This window comes from Dasypus novemcinctus, chromosome 5, assembly GCF_030445035.2.
Source record: "Dasypus novemcinctus isolate mDasNov1 chromosome 5, mDasNov1.1.hap2, whole genome shotgun sequence".
NCBI lineage: Eukaryota > Metazoa > Chordata > Mammalia > Cingulata > Dasypodidae > Dasypus > Dasypus novemcinctus.
Window position 1 is genome coordinate 155,806,913 of NC_080677.1, and position 8,186 is coordinate 155,815,098.

Here is an 8,186-nt window from a genome sequence, read left to right on the forward strand (position 1 = left end):
AGTTTCTGGCTTAAAATACCATCTATATATTGACCACTCCCAAATCTATATCTCCAGCTCAAACTTCTATCTGAAATCCAGACATACCAAATGTGTACTTAACGTCTCCATTCACCTAAAACTTCATGCATCTAAAACAGAACACCTGAAATATGTCCTTCCAGTAGACTTCCCCATTCTTCATCAAATAACTCCTTCCCAGCAGCTCAAACTTTCCCTTCTTACACTCTAAATCCAATTCATCAGCAAATCCATGGCTTTATTTTCAATTTTTATTCAGAAGTGGACCACTTCCTGCCACAATCTTGTCTTCCACTGGTACAAGCCATCATGGTCTTCCTCACCTATATGTTTTAAGGATTTGTTTTTCAAGATTTATTTCTCTCCCCTTCCCCCTGTTGTCTGCTCTCTGTGTCCATTCAGTGTGTGTTCTTCTGCATCCGCTTGCGTTATCCGGCGGCTCTGGGAAGCTGCATCTCTTTTTTGTTGTGCCATCTTGCTGCATCAGCTGTCCGTGTGTGTGGTGCCACTCCTGGGCAGGCTGTGCTCGTTTCACACGGGGCAGCTCTCCTTGCGTGTGGGGCACCACTACGTGGGGGTGCCCCTGCATGGCACAGCACTCCTTGCATGTGGCAGCACTGCATGTGGGCCAGCTCACCAAATGGGTCAGGAGGCCCTGGGGATCAAACCCTGGACCCTCCATATGGTAGATGGATGCTCTATCAGTTGAGCCACATCCACTTCCCAATGTTTTAAGGATTTAAAAAACTATCTTTATTGAGATATAATTCCCATACCACACAATTAACCCATCTAAATTTAGAATTCAGTGTCTTTTGTACATTCATAGGACTGTGCAACCATCACCATAATATAATTTTAGAACATATGCATCCCTCAAAAAAAAAAGACCTGTACTCTTTAGTAGTCACTCCTCATTCCCTCCTAATTGTCCCTGCAACCAACCTCGCCTCCCCCAAGCCCAGCCCTAGACAACCACTAATATACTTTGTCTCCATAGATTCACCTATTGTGGACATTACATATAAATGGAGTCATACAATATGTGGTCTTCTATGTCTGGCTTCTTTCATTTAGCATAATATTTGCAAAGTTTGTCTATGTTGTAACACGTGTAGATTTCATTCCATCGTATTGCCTTTGTATGGCTATATCACATTTATTCGTGTGTTATTTGACAGGCATTTTTGTTGCTTCCACTTTTTGGCTGTTGTGACTAAATCTGCTGATTTGTGTACAAGTTTTTGTGTGAGCGTATGTTTTCATTTCTCTTGGGTTTATACCTAGATATGGAATTGATGGGCCTTATAGGTAACTCTATGTCTAACATTTTGAAGAACTACCAGATTATTTTTCAAAGTGGCTACAATATTTTATATCCTACCAGCAATGTCTGAGTGTTACAACTTCTCCACATCCTTTTCAACACTTGTTACTGTCCAAGTTTTTTATTATAGCCATCCTAGTGGATGGTAAGTGGTTTCACATTGTGGTTTTAATTTACGTTTACCTGATGACAAAAGAAGTTAAGCATCTATTCTGTGCTTATTGAATATTTGTATATCTTCTGTGGAGAAATGTCTTTTCTGATCTTTTACCCATTATTTAGTTGGGTTATTTGATTTTTCTTATTGTGTTGTAAGCATTCTTTATATGTGATGTGTGCTCTTTATGGCAGATACACAATTTGCAAATATTTTTCCCATTTGTTGCATTGCCTTTCACTTTCTTGATGGTATTATCTGCAGCTCAAAGGTTTTTAATGCAATATAGCCCGATTTATCTATTTTTCCTTTGTTATTTATACTTTTGATGTCATATCAAAAAAACTATTATCTAACCCTTAGTCACAGAGATTTACTCATAGATTTTCTTTTAGGAGTTTTATAGTTTTACCTCTTAAATTTAAGTCTGTAGTTAATTTTTGTGTATGATGTGAGGTAGGGTTCAATTTCATTGCTTTCCATGTTGATATCTACTTGTTCCAGTGCCATTTGTTTGAAAAGACTATTCTTTTCCCATAGATCGGTCTTGGCATCCTCATCAGAAATCAAGTGAAATCAAGGATTTATCTCTTGATTCTCTATTCTAAACCTTTAATTTATATCCTTGTGTCATTACCACACTGTCTTCATTGCTATAGCATTGTAGTAAGTTTTGAAATCAGGAACCTGTCAATTTGTTCTTTTTGGAGATAGTTTTGGCTATTCTGAGTACAATGAATTTTCATATGAATTTTAGTGTCATCTTGTCAATTTCTGTAAAAAAAAAAGCTGGGATTTTGATACAGATTGCACTGAATCTGTAGACCAATTTGGGGAGTATTGTCATCTCAACAATATTAAGTACTCTGATACATGAACATGGGATGCCTTTGCATTTATTTAGGTCTTCTTTAATTTTCCTTCACAGTGTTTTTCAGTTTTAGTGAAGAAGTCTTACACTTCTTTTGCTAAGTTTATTCCTCAGTATTTTATTCTTTTTTTTTAATTTATTTATTTATCCCTCCCCCCCCCCCCCCGCCCCTTCCCTGTTGTTTTTGCACTTGCTGTCTGCTCTCTGTGTCCATTTGCTGTGTGTTCTTCTGTGTCTGCTTGTCTTCTCTTTAGAGGGCACCAGGATCTGATCCTGGGACCTTCCGAAGTAGGGGAGAGGCACTCAGTCTCTTGCACCACCTCAGCTCTCCTAGTATTTTATTCTTTGTGATGCAATTTAAGTAGAAATGTTTTCTTGATTTCATTTTCAGATTGTTCATTGTCAGATTGTTCATTGTCAGTGCATAGAAATACAATTGACATTTTTGCATATTGATCTTGTACCCTGCAACTTCGCTGAGCTTATTAGTTTTAGTAGTTTTGTAGTGATTCCTTAGGATTTTCTATATATAATAGGAATATTTCACTTTTTCCTTTCCAATATTAATATCTTTCATTTCTTTTTCCTGCCTAATCGCCCTGGCTAGATTCTCCAGTACAATGTTGAATAGAAGTGGTGAGGGCGGATATCCTTTGTCTCATTTCTAATCTTATGGGGGAAACATTCAGACTTTTACCATTAAGTGTGTTAGTTGTAGGTTTTTCATGGATTCCATTATCAATTAAAAGTACCCTTCTCTTCCTAGTTCCTTGAGGGTTTGTATCATGAAAGTATGCTGAATTTTGTCAAATGATTTTTCTGCATCTATTGAGGTGATCATATGTTTTTGTCCTTTAATCTTTTAATATGGTTCTTTATACTAATTGATTTAAACATGCTCAACCACCTTGAGTTCCTAGGATAAATCCCACTTGGTGATGGTATAAAATCCTTTTTACATGTTGCTGAATTCAGTCACTGTGGCAGTTTGATATTATTTATGAATTCCAAAAGTAGATATTGGATTATGTTTGTAAACTGGTCAGTTCTTCTCTCTTCTCGGCATATTAGATTGTATTAGATTGAGAGGTTTCACTTTTACTTGATTACATTAAGATTAGGACCTTGATTTGGCCATGCCAGTAAGACATTGAGTCCTCACCCCCTTTGTGGGCAGACAGTCACACAGAAGTAAATGCACGGAGAAGGAGAACACAGAGAGAGACAGCTCACTAGACAGGATCCTGCAGCCCTGGGAAGAGAGATGAGCCTGATAACTCATCTCAGCCAACAGCTGAGATCAGAAGAAGCTGGGACCACAGAGCATTAAAAGGGAAGAAGAAAGACTAAACTCTGGCAGATGTCGCCCACCATCTTGCATCAACACGTCGCAACAGACTCTGGGTGAGAAAGTACCTCTTATGGTACCTTGAGTTGGACTTTCTAGGGCCTGGTAACTATAAGCTTCTACCCCAAATAAATACCCTTTATAAAAGCCAACAGAGTTCTGGTGCTTTATATCAGCACCCCTTTGGTTGACTAATACAGTTGCCTATATTTTTGCTCTAACCTCTTAACTTCTTTCTCCCTACAAGCTATTCTTAGCACAATGACTAGAGTGTTGGGATCAAAAAACTGTTCAAAACTCTCCAGAAGTTTCTTTCCCACTCTGAAATCTTACAAGACCTGATATGATCGGGCCTTCCACTGCCTCTCTCAACACATTTCCTGTTACACTCTGCCTCACCTATTCTGCTACTTCCACACTAATCTCTTGGATAGTCCTCATACACCCACACAAATTCCCACTGCAGGACACTAGCCCTTCCTGTTACTCTCTACCTGGACCACTTTTTTTTTTTTAAATGGCTTATTTTCCCACTGTCTTCAGGTCTCTGCTCAAAAGGTGCCTTATTATGGAAGCATTTTCTGATCACCTTATAAGAGAGTAATCCATCCCCTCCTCCCAAACATGGCATGGTATTCCATTTTCCCCTAGCCTGCCCTTTCTCCATAGCACCTTCCACATCGCACACTCTACCTGTATTTACATATTTATTTTGCTTATTGTCTGTCTTCCCTTAACTAGAATATAATCTCAAACAGATTCATTTATTTATTGAATGAACAAATATTTGAGCTATCACTATGGGCACTATTCTAGATGCTGGGGAAACAACAATTAAAAAGAAAACCCTACTGTTATGGACCTTATTTGCTACTGGGGAGAGATGTTCAATAAATAAATACAAGTAAAATATATATTATGTCAGAAGTGGTGAGTGCTATGAAGAAAGATGAGGCAAGAAATGTGGAATCACTCATGTTCTTGAAAAGGGCAGTTTTAATGGAGTGATTAATGTGAATGGGTTCAAGAGCAAATGGGAAGACAGAAATTAAAAAGAGAGAGTTAGGAATATTATTTTGAAGACTTTTTACTATAAAGTTAAGTAAAGAGATAGAGCAGAAGCTGGAGGAACACATACTATTGGAGAGAGAAGAGAAATTTGCTTAGCTATGTCCATGAGATCTCGAGAGAGGATAGAGTCAGGTTCCCAAATGGAGGGGGTGGTCATAGGAGTGTGGATTACATGGAGAGAGAGTGGGTAAGTGGTATATTTGTTGAATGAATGAATTAGAATAAATCATAATAGCAAAGTACTCACCCTGGGAAATTCTGCCTGGTGGGCTGGCGTCGTGAGGTTCTCTTGGACCTACTTCAAGAGCGAAGGCCATCTTTGTATGGCATATAGTAAGCTTTATTGTGGTTTAAAAATTAAAGTTTGTGGGAAGCAGATTTGACACACTGGATAGGGCATCCGCCTACCATATGGGAGGTCCAAGGTTCAATCCCAGGGCCTCCTGACTCGTGTGATGAGCTGGCCCACCATGCACAGTGCTGATGCACGCAGTGAGTGCCATGCCACACAGGGGTATCCCCGCGTAGGGGAGCCCCATGCACAAGGAGAGCTGCCCAGCGCAAAAAAAAAGAGTAGCCTGCCCAGTAATGGCAATGTACACATGGAGAGCTGATGCAGCAAAATGATGCGACAAAAAGAGAGACAGATTCCAGGTGCTGCTGACAAGAATACAAGTGGATACAGAAGAACACACTGCAAATGGTCAGAGAGAGCAGACAACTAGGGGGGAGGGGGAGTGGGAGGGCTGGGAGAAAAATAGAGTAAAAAAAAAATTAAAAAAAAAATACAAGTTCCAAGGGACAGAATCAAGGGAGAACATTAAAAAAAAAATTTAAGTTTGTGTCCAAGTGCTCACTTATGATTTCCAGAAGATGACTGAAACGGTTACTTTACTCGGAAGCATTTTTAATGTGATGCAAGAGCAAGTCAACTCAAATTTGTATAAATTTAAAATGCAAACCCTTGCCCTTTGTCCAACATTTCCACTTCTAGGAATTTGATACAGATGAGAGCTTTGATTTATGAGGTGAAAGCTTACCTGCCCTGTACTTATATTAATTAATATTATAAATATTATTTTGGCAGCCGACTTGGCCCAGTGGTTAGGGTGTCCGTCTACCACATGGGAGGTCCGCAGTTCAAACCCCAGGCCTCCTTGACCCGTGTGGAGCTGGCCCATGTGCAGTGCTGATGCGCACAAGGAGTGCCATGCCATGCAGGGGTGTCCCCCGCGTAGGGGAGCCCCACGCGCAAGGAGTGCACCCCGTAAGGAGAGCCGCCCAGCATGAAAGAAAATGAAGCCTGCCCAGGAATGGTGCCACACACACTGAGAACTGACACAACAAGATGACACATTAAAAAGAAACAGATTCCCATGCCACTGACAACAGCAAAAGCGGACAAAGAAGACGCAGCAAATAGACACAGAGAACAGACAACCGGGGTCGGGGGTGGGGGGAAGGGGAGAGAAATAAATAAATAAATCTTTAAAAAAATAAAAATAAAAATAAATATTATTTTGACATCAGACCATAATTATCAATCAGATACACTGTATGACACTAACCTAAGCCAACACACTCATCTTCCTCTGGAAAAAGTTTTTGAAATAAAGTTCCAGAGTGGTAGGCCACTGTTCATCTATGCATTGGAATTGTCTGGAAGGATTATCTCCAGCTGTCAATATTGCTTGCCTCTGATGTGGGACATAGGGACTGAGGTGCATAGAAATAATGGATTTATTACTTTATGTCCTTGTTCACTTTTAAAAAACCAAACAAGCAGATTCCTTTTATCACTAAAAAAGGGGGAAATCGTAGGTAGATTGGAAAGCCAGTAGAAAAATAATTAGTAAATTATTGAATTGTGTTTATATTTCATGGGCCACTGAAAATACTCATTGAAAATTAAGCTAGTCCAGATAAAATATGAGCATGTGTGATTTAAGGCTCCAGGGACCATCCTTTCAGGGGGTCCCCAAGTATTTTTCTTTTTAATTTTGTAGTTGCTTGGGATCCTTAAGCATGCAAAGCCTCAGAGAGGAGGGTCCACAAAGGAACCAGGGTTGTCTTATGGCATCCAGTTAAGCCAGAGCTGGGAATGCTTCTGGTCATCTACATCAGGAGCAGAAGCACTTGACTTGTCTGTCCTGATGCCACGATTAGGACGTCCACCACGCCGATGCCCACCACGTCCTCCCTTGCCCCCACGTCCTGGGCAGCCAAGGTCTCCAAAATTGATCTCCAGCTGAGACGTTATATCATTTGATGGCTTCTGGAAAAGATGGTCCATCACTGAATCTTCAGCATGAGCCTCTTCACTCTTTGACTTACGAAGAACAATTTCCTTTTCCACTCTGCCCATCAGCACCTTCATTTGGTTTTCGGATATTAAATTCTACTTTTGCTCGGTCCTTATTTTGAATAGCCTTCCACTCATCCAAAGTCATTTGTTTTGGACCTTCTTTCTTTACCTCTTCAGTTTCATTCTCCTTATTTTCAGTGTCTGCAACTGGATGTTCTTCACCTTCAGGTGTTTCCTCACTCACATTTGTTTGATCCAAGTCAGTTAATTCATCTCTGACAGTTCCCCAGTTGTGAGATCCACTGCCTCCACTTTTGTCCTCATGCTTCAGGCCAGATCTGTCACTTCCACTATGCCTATCAAATTCACATTTGCCACGAGAATCAAATCCATTTCCTCGGCCCATTCCACGTCCACAGCCTCCTTTTCCAAGACTACCAAAGTCCCGGACAGGCTGGTCAATAATCGGCCAATCAACTGAAAATTCTCCACCTTCACCCTTTTCTTCAAGTGGCTTTTCAAGTCATCGTTCACAAGGTGGTCGCCTTTCTGGTTGCCCATGTATTATTAATAGCATCCACTCTCACTCTCACACGTGTTCCAATATGGGTAATGAATGGTATGGTCACCTGACTAAAGACCTTTCAGAGCCCAGTTCACTGGTCAAGTTAAGAAGGACTTTCCTGTTCAAAACTCAAAACACCAGCTAAGAGCAACTCAGCAAGCAGAGGAGGTAGAGTCAGTATTACTACCGCAGGAAAACAACATGTAGTCTGGGCCTTATGAAAGTCTGGGCTATCATCATCTTACACTTTCCATGAAATATTGTCCTTTATCCTTAAAATCATGGAAATTTTGCCTTCCTCACAAGATTTAAATGTTCCTTGTTCCAGAAAAAATACTTTTACTCACTAAACAGCTAAATTTGCTTTACTTTCCCTCTCAAATTCTCTCCAGGTAAAACTGACAACCCATATCTTAGTTTGCCACAGCTGCTATGACAAACACCACGCAATGGGCTGGCTTAAACAAAAGGAATTTACTGGCTCATGGTTTGGAAGGCTAGAAACCTAAAATTAAAGTGTC

At 40.2% G+C, this 8,186-nt stretch overlaps 1 pseudogene; it reads right to left on the reverse strand.

The window, feature by feature from the left end:
- Positions 1-6,780: 6,780 nt before the first annotated feature.
- On the reverse strand, positions 6,781-7,692 carry LOC101425482 (SERPINE1 mRNA-binding protein 1-like; annotated as a pseudogene).
- Positions 7,693-8,186: the final 494 nt, after the last annotated feature.